Here is an 18,839-nt window from a genome sequence, read left to right on the forward strand (position 1 = left end):
ACCAGGCAGCACGTTTCAAAACAAGCCAGACCTGATAAGGCTCCGGATGGGTTACACAAGCCACATGTTCCTTAAAAGAAAATATCTGGCCAGTACAGAGACCTGGTGTAAGACAAAAGAGATCTTTGTGTTAGATACAAGTGCTTGGCTGTGTTCTCACATGCCTGTCTTTCAGGCACAGCTCTTTGGTAGACACCTGTACTATGTAACATTAAACTCCTTACACATCTGACAGGGTAGGCTTGTAGGACCTGTCAGGAAATAGAGGGGCATCTATGCTGAACAGAATATTTAGTGAAGATCAGTCAGGCCTACAATAAATGTCAACATTCATGCCAACGTCTTTAGTTTTAAGCTATTAAAGGTTTTAATTGCACTAAGACTTTTGGGACACCCTGTGTCTGTTTATACGTGTGTACACACACCAGTACATATACACACAATGTAGGGACTAGACCTTTTATAGGCATAAATGTACATATGGACAGAGACAGGGGGAAGAAGAAGAAGAAGAAGAAGAAGAGAGAGAGAGAGAGAAGACACAGAGAGAGACAGAGGGAGAGTGAAAAAAGAGAGAAAGACAGACACAGAGAGGATAGATACTACACACACACATCCACTCTCTGTATATGTATATGTATATACATATACAGAGAGTGAATGTGTGTATATGTATATGTATGTATGTATATATATATACACACACACATATATCTATATATATCTATATACATGTTGCTCCTCTATTGGGTGGATTACTGTAAAATCCTACAATGTTTCTTTAGTACAGGGAAAAAATCAGGACACACATTTTTAGTAGTACTCTTTTTGAATTTTTTCATTGTATTTCTAGATAGACACACTGTTTTGTGTACCTCACAGAATAAATTGCACTGGTACTTCAAAGGAACTTAAAAAAACATATTGATTAAAAGATGACATATGAGAGAAATGAGTTGGCATAAGGTAGAGTGTTTTGCCCTGGAATGATTTCCTATATTAAAAAATTTAAAACTGCCTTTTGGCTAAGCTTCTCAGTCACTTTAGATTCTAATTTGCAGAGAAGGTACTGACTGGCATTGATAAAGGGAGTTGTGTCTTCTGGGATTCCCTAATATCAATAGAGTCACAGCTCACATCCCTGTCCCTGTCTCTGTTTTTGCTACTGTACCTGACTTTGGGTGTTTCTGTATTTGTGACATAGGAAGACAATCTTTGGTAATTTGGTGGGAGATTTTTGTTTTCTTTTATTTTGTTGGGAGAGCTGTGTGGATCTTAACCTGTAATTTTGTTGGTGGAGGGAAATTCTTTTTTTTTTTTTTTTAAGAGACACATTTATTCAGAGTCATGATCAGACTATTACATTTAGCAATCAACAGCATGGGTGCAAAAAAAAAAATCTACATTAAAACCCTTTGTTGGAATGCTTTACACTTACCACAAAACAGAAACTAAAATAACCTGTTATACAATGTCACAAATACAGTCCTAGTGTTTTTTTTGCCCATACACAAAAAGAATTGTCTAAAACATGTCTTCTTGTAGCAGCTAGGCCATGCCTCCACTGTGCTTGGCTGAGTTCACAAATCTGTTGTAACCTGTAGCTTCCCTGTCACTTCTCTGACTCTCCTCTCCTGCTAAGTTTTGTTTCCTAATAGTAATTAAAATCTTCTGCCACTGCCATAACTACAGCTACTACTGAAACCACCACAGCCACCTTGGTTAAGTGGTTTGGCAAAATATTGGCCTCCACCATAAAGGCCTGAGCTCCTGCCTCCAAAGTTTCCTCCTTTCATGGGACCAAAGTTTGAAGACTGATTGTTGTAGCTGCCAAAATCATTATAGCTTCCACCACCTCCAAAGTTGCTTCCACTACCACCACCAAAGCCACCTCTGCCTCCTCCGTTGTTATAGCTGTCATAGCTGCCTGTTTCCTCCAGAGTAACCAGGGTTGCCTCCTCCATAACCACCATCATTTCCAAATCCCTTGTAGCCATCTCCACTATCACCATATCCTCCACCACCACAACTGCTGCTCAAACTGCCATGACCACTGAAGTTCCCATCACGGCCAAAGTTGTCATTTCCACCGAAGTCATCTCCTCCGCCGCCACCAAAGTTCCCAGAACCACTTTGACCTCTTTGACTAGATGAAGTGCTGGCCATTTCTTGCTTAGAAAAACTTTCCTTGCTTCACAGTTGTGGCCATTCACAGTATGGTATTTTTGAATGCCAATCTTATCCACAGAATCATGGTCATCAAAAGTAGCAAAAGCAAAGCCTCTCTTTTTGCCACTGCCTCAGTCAGTCATGATTTCAATCACTTCAATTTTTCCATATTGTTCAAAATAGTCAAGTAAGTGATGCTCCTCAGTGTGTTCCTTAATGCCACCCACAAAGATCTTTTTCATAGTTAAGTGGGCTCCTGGCCTTTGAAGAGTCCTCTCTGGAAACAGCTCTCTTTGGTTCAACAACTCTGCCATCAACTTTGAGAGGTCTGGCCTTCATGACATCTACCTCCTCCACTGTGGCATAGGTAACAAAGCCAAAGCCCCTGGAACGTTTGGTATTTGGATCCCTCATCACCACTCAGTGTGTAAGCGTGCCCTATTGCTCAAAAAGGCTCCTTAGGCTCTTGTCTGTCATCTCAAAGTTCAGGCCTCTGATGAAGGGCTTCTGAAGCTGCTTGGGCTCCTTGTGGGACTCTGAGGAGGGGGACATGGCGAGAGTGGTAGCAAAAGCTTTGGCGATCCTTCTCCAATGGCGTCGAGGACAGAAAGGCTGGAGGGAAATTCTTGTCAGAAAATCTCTCCATCAATACCAGTTAGCACCTGAGCTGCCTCCCTTCTGACCTTTTAGAGTTGCCTGGTGTGCTAGGACAGCAGGCCATGTGCTGTGTAGGTCAGATCTCTACCTTTGCTCCACTGCCTTAACTGCAGATGAGAAGGAGGAGGATGATGAGGAGGAGGAGACACATACTCTACTTAGAGGGATGTGTTACATTTAGTATAATAAAGCACAAGCTGATAGAAATACCTCACATTTCCATAGGGTATTAACGTTGATATAGTGCTTTCCTCATACTTACAACCACTTCATGGGGTTGGAAATGCAAGACCTCCTTTTTAAAGAAATTCTTTTCCTTTTCTGTATCGTTCTCCAACGACCTCACCTTTACCCACCATACCAAGAATACTTGTCTGAGGTTTCAGTTCAGTATATCTTTAACTAGAGTTTCCTTAAACCTTTGAAATGTTGTAACCTCTTCTTCCTGACAAGTGAGAATTGAAAGAGATTGGGGGGAGTGCTCAAAAGGAAGTAAGAAATGGGAGTCTCGCACAAACCTGTAAGGTACCCAACAGCGTACCAAGGCACCACTAAACTCACGGGGGTACCAAAGGATATTTTTAATTTTTGAGGTAAATATTGAGGAAAACACAGTGATACTGGACATCTGTTGGATATGAGAGAACTACTAGCTAGCAGGAATTCACAGTTTGTGTATGAGATGCTTCTACAATTTCCAGAACTCTCTTATTTGTGAAATCAGGTCTTTTTGAAACTGCGTTCTTGGTCATTGCTATGATTAAAAAAAACAAGTGCCCTTTGAAAAATCAATGTGGAACAGGAAATAGAGCTGGTAGTGTAACCCATCTCATTTCAAGGTTTGAAAAGTTTTGCAGGCCCCAACAGGTACACACATCCCATTAATAAGTAATTGTGGGTATTTGAATAATGTTTGCCTCAGTTTCCTTATCTATAAAATGGAGATAATAATAGCACCTACATCCTAGGGTTTTTGTGAGGATCAAATGAGATAATGATTATAAAGCCCTTAGCATGGTGTCTGCCTGACACGTAGTAGATGCTACAATAGTAGACGATAATGAATGAATGAAATCAAAATATTTTTTCTTTTGATTTATGTGTATAATTTTTTTCAAATGGTTAATATGTTGTGAGGACAAAAGTACATATTGAGTTGTTGAGCTCTAAAAACTTAATAAAAGAAACTGTTAGGTTTGGTGTTTGTTTTGCCTTTGAAAAAGTTACTGAGATCCTACAAGTACTGTGAACGGAGAAAGATTGGGAACCTCTGTTCTAAGGAGTCTATTATCCACAAGTTGCTAACTCCTGATCTAGAGAGCAGTGAGTGCAAAGACATTAAAAGAGAAGGAATATTCATCATTTTCTCTAATTGGAGATTACCTTACATAGGAAGTTTTGAAGTCCCAAAGAAACCAGTTGAACAGCTGTGGAGGGATGGTTGCATTGTAGGAAACAGATCCATTTCTATATAATACTTCTAAAAATTCATTACCTCATGGCTCTCAGTAAGCTGAAAGGAAGGAAACCCTTGGAGGGTAAAAAAGAATAAATTTAACTATAATAGCCATAACAGCTTTCATGGAAAATGTACTCAACTCCAATCAACATAATAACTTTTGATGAGGAGAAGAAAACTGGACACGGGAGATTTCTGTTTGTTTCTCCAAGAATCCTGGCCTCTGGTTGCATTCATTTATTTCTTCTATGGTTATTTGTTGAGTGCCCACTGTCACAATAGATAATGGGAAGATAGAAAGATGAATATGATCTGGTTGTTCTCAAAGAAAATTTAGCTATGAATAGACCCATGATTTCATTCTTAATCTCAATATTTTCTAAACAAAGGCAGACCAGCAGCTCCTTAAACTTCTGTAGGTTCATAGAGTCCGTATGTGTCAGTAGGAGGACTTGAACTCAGGTCTTTTTCTTTCTGATTCCAAGTTCAGTCTTCTAACCTTTCTGCCCACAGTCTTTTGCACAAATAACTGTAATGACAAACTACAAGGTAAAATGATGTTTTGGAGACAAATCCTTTAAAGAAAAGGGGTATAATATAGGAAATAGTGGTCATTCAATCAGTATTTTGCCAGGAGCACACAGCCCATAAATATTTCAGGTACTAAAGAAAGTATCTAGTTTTCTACTAGCACTTATTTGAGAAGATTAGCTTGTACCTTTTGGGCATGTCTCAAGGTCTTTTTTTTTTTTTCACTCCTTACTCAGACACAGAAACCTGACTAATAATGCCTCCTGAACACATAACATAGATGAAACCTCATATACAAGAATTAGAACTAACCTTTGCTCTTCAGAGTCCTGAGGACCAGGAGGTTTCCAGGGCCAGGGCCATTTTAAATGTAAATCACCTATAGCAATGATATCCAATTACCTCTTTCTGAGGAAACCAGTCCAGCTTAGTCCCAAATTCTGGTTTGTTTCATTCCTCCCCTTTTGCCATTGAAAAAGTCCCCAACACTCCCTGGGAAAGTACTGAGTGAGCCCTGAGGCTGTGGAGTCTCTCACATCTAGGAATTCCTTATCAGGAAACTTTTACAAAGTTTCATCCTGTGTGGAACATTGGGCTTCTGTGATGGTCTCCACACTATTACAAGTCATTAATTCCTCTCAAAAAATCTACTGATTGAAATGATCTTAATTTCCATAAAAATTATTTCCAAAGAAAAAGCTCTACATATGTGCCTAGACTGTTATACACAGGTGAGATTGTCTCAGTGATATCTTCAGTGCTTTCCAGGGATTTCTGAACTTAGAACAAATGAATCTGATCTTTCGGGGAGTCCAGGTTAATCTTAAATATGAAAACCTCAAGCTCTAGATCAAGTGTCACATCCCCAATCCTTTCTTTTTCTGAATTCCTGATCTCTGAGTCCCAGTTTCTCCCTCTCTAAAATGGAGATCATCATACAACCCTGTAGAGCTGTCAGGAAGATCCAATGAAACAATGTGTAGAAAGGGTCATGTCAATATCAGTTATTATTATTATTACGCTTAGATAGGACTTTCATCATATCACTCCCCCAAAAAACCTTTAATTACTCTCCACTGATCTTTGAGAATAGTTTCAATTGGGAAGTACAGGAGTAACTCTGAAGTGGGTGGTGAGAAGGTGAACACAGTGAATGGAGCATTGTTTGAGAAAATTAGTTTGGAAAGAAAAGGAGAGCTGGTTGAAGTATTCAGTATTTCTGTGTGTTCATTTATTCATTTTTCCCAAGATAAAGAAATCCTGTATACTTTTTTGGGCAGAACAGAAAAATCCAGTGGAGAGGAAAGCATTTTTCCCATGTGGAATTATAGGATCAAGGAGTTAGAAAGGATCTCAGGGATCATCTAGTCAATCCTACACCAAATAGGAATCCTCTCCATAATTGCCACCTGCCTACTGTGCTTGAAGCTTTCCAAAAATGATAAGCTCACCAGCTATCCAAACAGTCCATTCTAGTTCTGGATCATTCTAATTGTTTAAAAATTTTCTCTCAACTTATACTTTGCCCAGCAATGATCACAGTTCTGATCTCAAAATGGGGGCTCAATAACCGTTTGCTGAACTTAATTCAAAAAAATTCGGATGTGATAATGGAGATTTGCAATGTACTTTGAGCTGTTTGTCTTTTCATTGGTACGTTTTATTGATGTGCTTTGTTATCTTATCAGACATTTCCATACATACTGTGCTGATACCCTATCCCTCACCACCGCCACCCCCAGTAAATCCTGCCATGTAATAAAGAAAAAACTGTGAAACAAAACAAGCTGGAATCCTAATTATCACACAGTATGTGTGACATTCTATGCCTGGAAGAAAAAAGGGGGGTATATTTTCTCATGAGAGCAGCAAGGTGGTACAGTGAATAGAGCTTGGGGCTTGGAGTCAGGAAGACTTTGGTTCAAATCTAGCCTCAGACACTTACTAGTTGTGTGATCCTGGGCAAGTCACAACTCTGTTGGCCTCAGTTTTCTCATCTATAAAATGAGTTGGAGAAGAAAATGGCATATCACTCCAGTATCTGAAAAAGAAAACCTCAGATGGGGTTGTAAAGTTGGACATGACTGAACAACAACACATTTTCTCATAGCCAGCCCCTAGGATGGTCCCTGGCACATAGTAGATGCTTAACAAATGCAATAATAAATGTTGATTAACACATGCTGATTGATTAATTGACCAATCTTTTTTCCCCCAGGGTCAACTGTCATTACATTCACATAGTATTGCTGACTTAAATTTGATTAAATGAGGTTATCTTGGGCACTTTGACAACTGACTTTATTTTTGGTGGAGTACAAGATGGTTCTAAATCTTATTCTAAATTCTCCTCTACTACAGAAATATTCCCTGCATTTGCTGTATCTAACCTTGTGAGTCCATTAGGAACCAGGTAGGAATAGAGAGTAATTGATTTCTTCTAGAGATTGCATTACTTAATAATTTTTTAAGATGAACAACAGGGAAATTAATTGCAAACAGAACTTATCCTTAAAAGAAGGAATTTTTGTAATTCGTCTTAATCAGTTTAAAGTGTCTTGTATCTTTCCCCTCCAAAATAGTTTCCCTCACTATAAATGATTATCCCTGAACTTGAAATGTTAATGGCAAAAGATTGTCTTGCTGAGTGTAATGGGAGATTTGTTCTCTGGGTCTTTTCGTCCATCCAGAGGAATGGGTAATGCGCCTGGAATGCTAATGACTGACAAGGTGGGGAGAAAAAGAAGCAGGTTATCCCTTGGCGGACACTGACAACTCAGACTGTTATATGACACTGAACATCCAAATTCACTTGAGTGTCACAATAGTGTTCAAAAGGCAGACTCTTGACCTATAACCAAGATTTATTCCCACTAAGTAGCTTATCTGATAAGTTCATAGGAAATGTGCTGAATACAAAAAATAAAATAAAAAATATGCCAGGCATATTCAGATGAAAGGTGAATAATACGTGAAGAATAAGGACCCAAAAGATACATTTATTTTACTGTTTGGGATCCTTGCCATTTCTTTCTTGAGTCTAGAATGATCTGCTTCCCTAATAATAACAGGGGAAAAGAAAACCAAAAACAAAAAAGCAAAAACCAAAACCAAGTCTCTTTTGCAATATCGTTCCAACCACGAAGTTCTCCGGGGAAAAGTAAAGCCCACATTTCTGTTTCCTGATGGAGAGGTTTTGGCTAATGGACTGGCCCTATCAGGAAGTCAGTAACTTGAGCTGTGAAGAAAAAGCAAGAAGACTTAAGATACTAATCCTTGTAATTCAGACTAGAAAAGGGTAATTAAGGCAGTAATGCAGAGGGGCTGCTCCTGGTGCTAACTGAGGCTCTTCCTTCTCATCCCTTCAAGGATTTAATTTTTCTATTCTTTCTTTTGCAAAAAAAGAAGGCAGTGATGCCTAAAACAAGAGACTTCAGTAAGATCATGTGTATATGGAGTTATTGGATCATGTGTTTTGGTGAAAGGCTAAATTCCTTACATTAAAAACAGATGGGTCAGCAAAGAGTTCACATCTGCCCTGTCACAGCTGACAATTACATCTATTGTTCAGTCTTGGGTGTACTTAGGAAACCACATCGGGAGAAGGGAAAAGTCAACACAGGCCAAACTGGTCGCCATGTTTTAGGGATGCTACAAAACAATGGAAAGAACAGATTTAGTCAAAGATCATCGGATGAAAAGTGTAGAGCTGGAAAGGGCCTTCTAGCGTCCATCTAGTTTAACTCCCTCATTTTTACAGATTGGGAAACTGAGACCCAAAGAGATGTGATTTGCCCAAGGTCATACAGAGAGTGAGAGGAGTGGGAGCTAACCCCAGGTCCTCTGATTTGAAATACATTGCTCTTTCTACTACTGTGATACAAATTAATATCTTAGTAAATTAAGGCACTATAATGTAGAGAAAGAAAAAAGTGAATGAAAGAGCATTTATTAAGTTCTTACAATGTGCCAGGTATTGTGCTAAGCACTGGAACAACATATCCAAAAGAGAGACAGCTCTTATCCTCATGGAGATTACATTTTAATGGGGTAGACATATGTTGGTGGTGAAGGAACCATGTTTTGGTCTGGGAAATCACAGGGGTGGTGACTGGTGTCACAGAACAATTGATTGACATGGCCCCTGGAAGGGAAACAGTGCCAGTGTTGACCTGAGGTCTAGACTTTTGAGTCAGAAGAACTGGGTTTAAACGCTGGCCCTTTTACTTAGTACATGTAGGATTTGGGACAAGTTTATTCACTCCTTTCTGGTTCAGTTTCCTCATCTCTCAAATGAGGGGGTTGGAGTCAATCCTCCTTCAAGTCCTTTTACCCTCAATATCTATGATTCTAGGAGCTGTCATGAGGTTTACTTTTTTTAACTCATCAGAAACCAAGTTTTGGAACATTATTCTTCATAAAGTGCTTATGGATCAGGGAAATAATGCCTTGATCAAATAGGGATGCCAGTTTCCACTTCTGATCAAATCATTCACTTACTAAAGATATTAAATATTCAAGTGAAGTGAAATCTTGCATTTGTGATCACTGAGAGGGTAGTGGATAGCACGTGAGTAACAAGTGGCTCTACCAAGGTGAGCAAGGGGATCAGCCATCTCTAAAGCTGCAGAACACTGTAGCATGGAGATAATGTAATACACACATGTGTGCATTTTTGCATTCTAATGGGGAAAACAACAAGAACTCATGTAAGTAAAGAAATACAAGAATTAATATTATACTAGTGGTTGGGGAATCAGGAAAGCCTTCATAGAGAAGATGCTTCAAGCTTTACACTTTGGGGTTATTGGACATCATAAAGGAATAAAGAGGGTGACTTAGATCATATCTAGTTCTGTAGATAATCACATTCAGCATAAATTTGGAGATCCATACCTACATGACTTTGCAGGGCACCTTTATCTTAACACATAAATAGCTCTGTGGAGTGGGGTCTTCAACAGTGAAGTCTTTTACGTAGTTCAAGAATATAACAAGTGAGCAAAAGTGTTTCTATATATAGGATCATGGGTTTAGAGCTGGATGAAGGCCATCCAGTCCAACCAACTCATTCTGTAGATGAGGATACTGAGGCTTAGAGAGTTGGGTGACCTGCCTGTGATGTCAGAACTAGTAAGAACAGGAGGTGGGTTTTCCTAGTTCCAAATCCAACATGTTGCCCTCTTTGCCAGAGCTTCTTAACTTCTTTGTGTATCATGGATATCTTTGTCAATCTGGTGATTTCCAGAATAATCTTTTTAAACACGTACAATAAAATGTACAGGGTTGCAAAGGAAACCAGAGGTTAATGAAAATAAACATCTAATATCCAAATTCATGGTCTGTTGCCCTGGACCCCAGATTAAGAATCCCTGCACTACAACATGCTACATATATTTGTAACTATTTCTATTTCTCTCATTTTCTCTGTCAGACTCAGTCTCAGTCTAGCTCTATATCTATATATATTTATAACTACTCTGCCTTTACTTGATATTTCCTATTGAGGAAATGTACTTCTTCCAGTTACACCATACATATTACCAAATCACAGGGGACTTAAGTCACTTATTTGAGTCATAATTCCTTGCCTCTTCTCTACCACACACTTTGCTACTGTACATTATTCCACACTCTCTTCTAGACTTTCCTGCTTAGATTGTTCCCTTTGCTGGATCTTCCTCCCTGTCACATCCTCTAATGAGGGGTATCCCCTAAGACTCTGACCTAGGTAGTCCCTCTATTCTTTTAAATCTATACTATTTCACTTGGTGATCTTATCAAATTCCTATGGATTCAACTATCATTTCTATGTAGATGATTCTTAGATCTATTTGTCTAGCCCTAACCTCTGGTCTTACATCTCCAACTGCCTATTAAACATCTTGAATTGGATATCTTTGTTTTCCCCAAATCTACTATTTATTTTAACATCCTTTAAAAAAATTAAGTTCCAAATTTTCTCCCTTCCTCCCTCCCTCCCTCCTGTCTTCCTCACCCTTTGAGAAGGCAAGCAGCATGATATCAATTAGATATCTCATCAGCATTTTAAACGTAACATGTACAAAAGAGCATTTGTTGTCTTTCCCCCCAGTCTCTCCTTTTTCCTAACTTCCTTATTTCTGTGGAGGCTACCATCATCCTCCTAGTTACTCAGGCTCCCTGTTTCTCATGTTTCATATCCAATCACTCACCAAGCCCTGTCAATTTTACTTTCTCAACATCTCTTGTATATACTTCCTTCTCTCCTATGACACTGTCAAAATCATGGTGCCTAATTTCTGCCAGACTGCTTTCTAGTTTTCCCAGTAGTTTTTGTTAAATAGTGAGTCCTTAGCCAAGCATCTGGGGTTTGGGATTTATCAGACACAAAGCTGCTGTATTCATTTACTTCTGGACCTAATCTGTTGCACTGACAGACATTTCTATTTTTTACTAACAGGCTACTTTCTTGAAGGAGTCTCCCCATGGTCCTCCATGTGTTTGAACTTCCTGTGTTCCAAATTAAAAGGCTTCTGTTGAATTTCATCCAACAGTGTGTGTGAACTCAGTGTGCTTTTACCATATCACATAAATGTGAATTCTTTTACCACCACTTTTTAAGTGACAGATAGCTGAAAAACCACCAGGGCAATATTGATAGGATGGTGGGAGAAGAGTGATCAACCTCAGAGCACATGCCATAGCATAGGATAGGACCTACAGGAGATGCAGTGAATAGTCAGAGGATAATATAAAGGTACTTAATACTCAAGAGGCAGTAAGTATAGAAAGATGGTAAGAAGGCATGGGGAAAACATTTGATCTACTTCACCATTTTGCTGTTAAGTCATCTTTGGAAGGCAATGGGTGAGGAACCTATGACTTTGTGGCCACATGTGGCCATCTAGGTCCTCAAGTGCAACCTTTGACCTGATCCAAACTTCACAAAGGGCTGCACTTGAAGACCCAGAGGGCCACATGTGGCTTCAAGGTTTCAGGCTCTCCACCTCTGGTATAAAAAACTTGGTGTCAATGTGAGTCTAGCTATCTATCACCAGTCATCTGTGTAATATTGGGCAAATCTCTAACTTTTCTGAACCTCAGTTAATTCTTCTGTAAAATAGGGTAATACTTGCACTACCCATTGCACAGGATTGATGTGAAAGTTTTAAAAGCTGTAAAGCATGAAAAATATGAGATGATCACATAGTAGCCTTAGAACCAAATGTGGCATAAATTTTTTTGACCAAACACTGCAGTATACCATGGAGTCAACCATACAATTACAGGTCAGGTAACAGGTCACACAGTGACACACATTTAGTGTGCTGTTCTCTGGGACAGAGAGAGACAAGAAGAGGAGTTAGCGATGTGTTGCCTGACATGAGTGCTCTAAAAAGGTTCTGCAGCCCTTGGTTAAACATCACATTTTACCCTGACCTCAACAGTGCTTGAAAGCTGCTGCCTTCTTTAAAGGCCATGCGAAGAGAACAGAACAGGGGAACTGAGGAAAGTGTCCTGAATTCAGGATCCAAACCAAGTCAAATATTTACAATTATGTAGGGCTTATTTGTATTTAAAAAAATTTTTGTACAATCTAGGAATGAATTAATATACTATAATTTATATATATTAAAGTAATAACTACTATTATTATATCTGATACTTTAGTGCATTTTAAGGTTTACAAAATACTTTATATACATTCTTTCATTTCAGCCTCACATTATGTCTTATTATCTCCATTTTGCAAATGAGGAAACTGAGGCTTAGTTCTTCAGTTTTCTCATCTGTAAAATAAAAGAGTAATGAGAGAGGTTAAGTAATGTGTCTATAGTCACGCAACTAAAGAATTATGGTCAAGTTGTTAATGCACTTGTACCTTGACATCTAAGGAGAAAGTTCCTTGTGCCAGTGAAATCATAGATCCAGTCCCTAACCCTACCAATGAAAAGAACTCATTGAGTGACTGGAGAGATAAATAAAAGAAAACAAAGAAGAAGGAAAAAGAAGATGAAATAATAATAATAATAAAGAAATTGAATACCTGGAGAAAACTAGATATATTAATGAGAGAGTGGGAAGTTTCTCTGACTGATTCCTAAATACCTAATGGAGGGTGGAGGGAGAAGAAAGCTAAGAGAAGAGAGCTTGTTGTGGATTGGGAGATATTCAACAGGAGAAACAGAGATTAATAAGTAGGTAGATATTCCCCTTTTGGAGATGCCTATTTAAAAAGTTTGTAATTGATAGATGGTGAAATGTACATAAGGTAGGGCTAGGTAGGTGACACAGTGGATAGACTACCAGGCATGGAATCAGGAAGACTCATCTGAGTCCAAATCTGGCCTCAGACACTTACTTGCTATGTGACTCTGGGCAAATCACTTAACCATTTACCTCACTTTCCTCATCTGTAAAATGAGCTGGAGAAGAAAATGGCAAACCACTCCAGTGTCTTTGCCAAGAAAACCCCAAATGGGGTCAGGAAGAGGCAGACATGATGTAACAATAACTATAAGATATCATTATAATAACCATAATTATATCATTATAATAACCATAATTATTACTTTTGTCTTCTCTATTTAGATTTGATTACTTGTTCTTTTACTAGTTACCAGTGAGCTGTTACATTTTCATGTAAATCACTTCAATAAATATTTTTTAAATGCCTAATATATGCCTAATATATTTTTTCCCCAATGAAGTAGGCAAAAAAAAAAAAAATCAAATTCCTCTATTCAAGGGGTTACAGTCTATAACAGAGTTCATGATTTCCACCTATAAATTAGTTATGTAAATTTAAATCAGTGAAGTTTGTGTTAAGTGCCTAAGGAAAGAGAAGATGATGTAATAGATGCAGAAAGACCAGTGTTCAGTTATAGCCTCTGCCATATACTGGCCTTGGTGCCTGAAAAAATCACTTGCTTTTTTAGTGCTCTAGGTACTATTGACTACAAATAATTTTCTAAGTTTACAACCTGCAGATGAGGTGTGAATCTGCATTGGTACATTTCATGGACCAATGAAATATCTAATTATATAAATAAATGAAATATTATTTATTGAACGAAATGAATTTGTCCCATTTCATGTATTAATTAAATATTTACTTATTTAAAAAAGCTTGTTTGAAAAATACTGCAGAAAGTCAGATGTGGGTCTTTTTAGGTTTCAAGTATTCATATAGGGAAGATTCTTTTCTTTCCATGCACAAACCAACCCTTAATATTTAGAATTTCTAAACCTTGTTTTGATGCCTTTTGCTTTTGTCCTCCTTGCTTCCCAATGTCCAGCCTACATAGAACGTTCTCTGTTTAACCACGAGGTGGCGATGCTGACTACAAGCCTGGTGGTACTCATAGGAACAAGTCACTGACAAGCTTCATTCTGACTTGAGCATGTGCTCCATCTCAGTACTGGAGAGATTACAGGGGTAATTGACAATCTCTTTGGTTTTCAGTGAGCAAGCGACCTTCTCTCCCCTACTTTCTTTGTGGCTATCAATGCTCCTCTTGTTCGTCTAATAGGTGTGGTCAATGTTCTTTCAAAAAAACTCTCAAGCCACTACACTTTGGAAAACCCATAGTTTGCTATGTACAAGGGATGCCCAGTCATGTGTACAGAGCATGATTGAGTAGGCCAAGTGTGCAAGTAGGAAAGCATACTGCTATATGGAGTTTTTACCCACAGGCAGAGGACCAGCCAAAAAGAATAAAATCATAATAGATTTAAACATACCAAGCAGCTGAGCCCTAATGTTCTAGATATAGATTACCCACAACCAGTCTTTAGGGATGGTCCAAGCCCAGAAGGTTTAGGAAAGACACAATTCAAGTGGTTTGTTCTACAGGCTCCTTTCTACCCTGGAAAACAAAGAGTATTTGTGCAACAAAACACAGTTCCCAAATGCTGTTGCATTTGCAACAAAATGAGAAAGAGGTACAGTCAAGGGCTTAGAGAGAAATTCCTCTGGCCTCTACTCCTCTCTCTATAGGGACCTTCTCCTTCAGGGAATGTAAGCCTTCCAAATTAATGCATGAGCCCCACCTAAGTTATTTCTGCCCATTCTCTTGCCCCTTCCTTCAGGCCAACCCTGTCTTCCCAGCTCTTTGGCTTTTTCCTTTATCTCAGAAGTAAAGGAAAGGTTAATGGGGAGGCCTCATGGCTTATTTTGTTGTTGTCTAGTTGATTAGTTGTGTCTGACATTTAATGACCCCATTTGGGGTTTTCTTGGTAAAAGATATTGGAGTGGTTTGCCATTTCCTTCTCCAATTTCCAGATGGGGAAATTGAAGCAAATGGTGTTAAGTGACTTGCCCAAAAGCACACAGCTAAGGCTAGATTTGAATTCAGGTCCTCCTGATTCCAGACCTGGAACTCTCTCCACTGCTCCACATAGTTACCCAACATGACTAAGGCATAACCAGAACTGTTTCTATTTCCAGGCATCAGTGCTCAATTAATGCTTTGTAGTGCTCAATTAAAAACACAGCACTTATCTCTGATCTTAATGGTGCTTGAAAGTTCTTATTTTCAAAGACATGTGAGTGGGAAAGAGAATATAGCCACCCTCTTGTAACAAAGAAAAATAGTTAAGCAAAACCATTGAACCCATTAAGATTCATTTTCCTTACTCTGAACTATCCAAGTATCAAATGACATTAAGAAACAGTCAGATGGAGGCCTAAGTTTTCTGACCCCCCCCTGTCTTTTCACTCCACTCTACAATTTCTACCATACATATACTCATACTCTCTTTAACAGAGATGCTGTGAGGTATTGAATTCAGAGCCCTTTCCACCACCAGACAAACCACTTTCCTACCAACAACCTCAGGAAGGAGGGTACCCAAGAATAATTATCTCCATTTTCCAGATGCAAAGACTGAGGCACTGAGAGATCAAACAACTTGCTTAAGGTCACATAACTAGGAAGCAATGATTTCAAATCCACATCTTTCTGACTCCAAGTCCACCATGCTGTCCACTACAATACATGATTTCTTGAAGCAGCAGCTTATCAGCCATATCTGCCTCATGCTTTCCCATCAAATGAAGATGGTCAATGAGTATTTGAAGCATCATTTCTCAAAGTGTGGTCCAGGGACATTTCAGGGGAATCCTGGTGACTCTTTCGGGGGGTCCATGAGGTAGAAATGATTTTCATAATAATAGTAAGATAATTTTTATTTTCTAATAGGGCAATATTGATAGAACACAAGTAAATAAAAGTTGGGCAGGGGTGGGTGGATTCTCAACAATACTAAGAGTATAAAGAGTTCTTGAGACCAAAAAATTTGAGAACTATTGATTAAAATGTGGTTTTTGAAGTGAATGCTTGTCTATGATAATATTTATATAGTTGATCTCATGGTTTTGTTTTCAGTTTTTAAGGGAGTTTATCTAATTTGTTGGTTCAGTTATTAAATCTTCTGCCTCCTATAAAAAGCAACTAACTTTTCCATGCCTTAAGTAATTTCCTGGGAACATTTTCTAATTTATCTGAGGGTTTTTTCAAAGATCTGAAGTAGTACTGTCTTTAAGTAAGAAATTCCATTAAGTAGTTTTCTTCACTTGTAAGGCCAGTGTTGAAGGCAGGGAGATGTGGGTTCAAGTTCTTCTTCCAACATAAAGTGCCTGTATAACAATTGACTAATCACTTAAGTTCTCAGTTCCTCAGGTAACTCTTTAAAATAGAAGAATGACTGATTTACCACAGTGCAGGCAGCTTCCATACCAGCAATTTATGGGCCAAGAAAAAAAATGGAGATACGTTCCAGGAAGAATAAATATGTTGTTTTCCTCAACTAACTGTTGGCTCCTCCTTTCAGCCAGAGGTTAGAGTATATTCTCTGGTTTATCATCTGTATTTTTATTCCTAAGTGGTCTTTTCTTAGGCTAAAAGTCAATATCCAGATGTATATCAATATCCTATTATCAAATCAAATGTTCTATAGTCACCTTAGTTAACCGTGATGTCAATCTCAAAAAATTAGGAAGCACAGAATATTAGAGCTGGAAGAGACCTTAAAAATCAGCTCATCCATTCACCTCAGTTGATAAATGATAAATGTAGATTCTCATGAAAAAAAGCAATGTTGGCTTTGAGTCAGGGGTGGGGAACCTGAGGCCTTGAGGGCACATGTGACCTTTCTAGGTCCTTGGGTGCAGCCTTTTGACTGAGTCCAAGTTTTACGGAACAAGCCCTTTTATTAAGGGGATTTGTTCTGTGAAGTTTGGATTTAGTCAAAGGGTCACACTTGAGGACCTAGAGGGCCACATGTGGCCTCAAGGCCTCAGGTTCCCTACTGCTGGTAGACCCTTTGCCCCTGTGGTGAAAATATCCTTCTCTTCCCAAAATCAAAGCGGATCAAGGTGTAAACTGATCTCTGCCTCCTCTAAACTCTTATAGCTCTTTATTTGCATTACCTTTAATGAAACATGTCATGCTCTTGCTTAACTTACCTTAATATCTCCCACACTCCCATGGAGCCATGCTTCATGATCCAAGAATCTTTTAAAACAGTGACTCTGAGTGACTCTAAATCATATAACAGCACAGATTCAGAAGAGTTACAGTTATGAGTCACTCAAAGGGAAATGGAGAGACCCATGATGGGTAGGAAAAGGTTAAAGACTATTTCAATATAAAATCACTCAGGAGAAGTAGCCCAAGGGTTGTCTTCAAAAAGCTGTATGACTAAAAAGGAAGGCAGTTTGTGCACGAAGAAAGGGAGAGCCTGCGTACTCCACTGATATCAACACAGTATTGAGAGATTTAGAGAAAGGTCTGCTATCTGTTGGGGGAATCTTTTGTGGAGGATTTGCAGGAAGCCATGGGCAAGCATGGCTATGATCTGTACCACTTCAAAAAATACCCACATTTCTGAGATCATAGATCCATCAAAGTATCTGTCTATGCAACTCATGAAGTCAATTTTGGCAAGCAAAGGCACCCTTCAGTCCAACATCTGAGCTATCATTAGTTCTGAAGTAAGGAGTTTTTCTATATTGCCACCATCTTTTTAAACAAACATTGAACTGAACATATGGTTCCAGATTCAGAGGTGGGAGAGTTGTCAGAGTTTATTTAGTCCATTATATAGGAAAGGAAATCGAGGGCCCCAGTGGTCATATGACTTGCCTAAGGTTACACAAATTGTAAGTGGCATATAAGGGCACAAAAGTATTTTTTAGAATTTAATGACTCAAGTTACTCAGAAAAGAAATGGGTTGGATAATCTTTTTGTTTAGTTGGCTTCATTGGTTGAAATTTCTATGCAAAGTACATTCCAATCTTTTTTCCACATGGGCTTACATTTAACTCATTTACTTGCTCATGCCTCTGCTCTGCTAACTTTCGACACATTATTCCTTTTGCTGCAACTGCCCTCAAAGCCTGAGAATTGATTTAGTTATTGTAGTCATACCTGGGTCTTAAAGTGATCCCCATTTTAAAAGTTTCTATCTCTATTATCACATATATATGGATATAATATATATACATTTATACCTACCATATATATGCATATATACACTATATACTAGAACACTATGTAAATTCATATATATCCTTGTGTGTATATATGTGTGGAGAGAGAGAAAGGGAGATAGAAAGGAAAGAGAGAGAGAGAAGAGAGAGGGAAAGAGAAGAGAGAGGAGAAAGAGAGGGAGAGAGGAAGGGAAAGGAAGAGAGAGAAGGAGAGAGGGAGGGGACAGAGTGATGAAGAGAGAGAGAATTTTGGGTCAGTGCTTCAAAATGCAGTTGGTTCAGTAATTTGGAAATGATATCATGTTTTCTGAATCAATTCTTGATCCCAATCAGTAACAGGTTGGCTTCCAGGAGTCAAACTGGTGGAGTAAGCAATAAATCACAGTAATTCTCCCTAATTTACCTCCAAACAACCATAAAATGGTGCCTTAAAATAAATCCTGGAACAACAGAACCAGAAAAAAGATGGGGTGAAACAATCTTTGAGCCCAAGAAACTTGGAAGAACAGCAGGAAAGATCATTCAGGTAAAAGAGGAGTTCAGTC

The 18,839-nt window shown here is 38.6% G+C and overlaps 1 pseudogene; it reads right to left on the bottom strand.

Moving 5' to 3' along the window:
• Positions 1–1,345: 1,345 nt before the first annotated feature.
• Positions 1,346–2,721, bottom strand: LOC140498488 (heterogeneous nuclear ribonucleoprotein A1-like; annotated as a pseudogene).
• Positions 2,722–18,839: the final 16,118 nt, after the last annotated feature.

Source organism: Notamacropus eugenii, chromosome 4, assembly GCF_028372415.1.
Source record: "Notamacropus eugenii isolate mMacEug1 chromosome 4, mMacEug1.pri_v2, whole genome shotgun sequence".
Classification (NCBI taxonomy): domain Eukaryota; kingdom Metazoa; phylum Chordata; class Mammalia; order Diprotodontia; family Macropodidae; genus Notamacropus; species Notamacropus eugenii.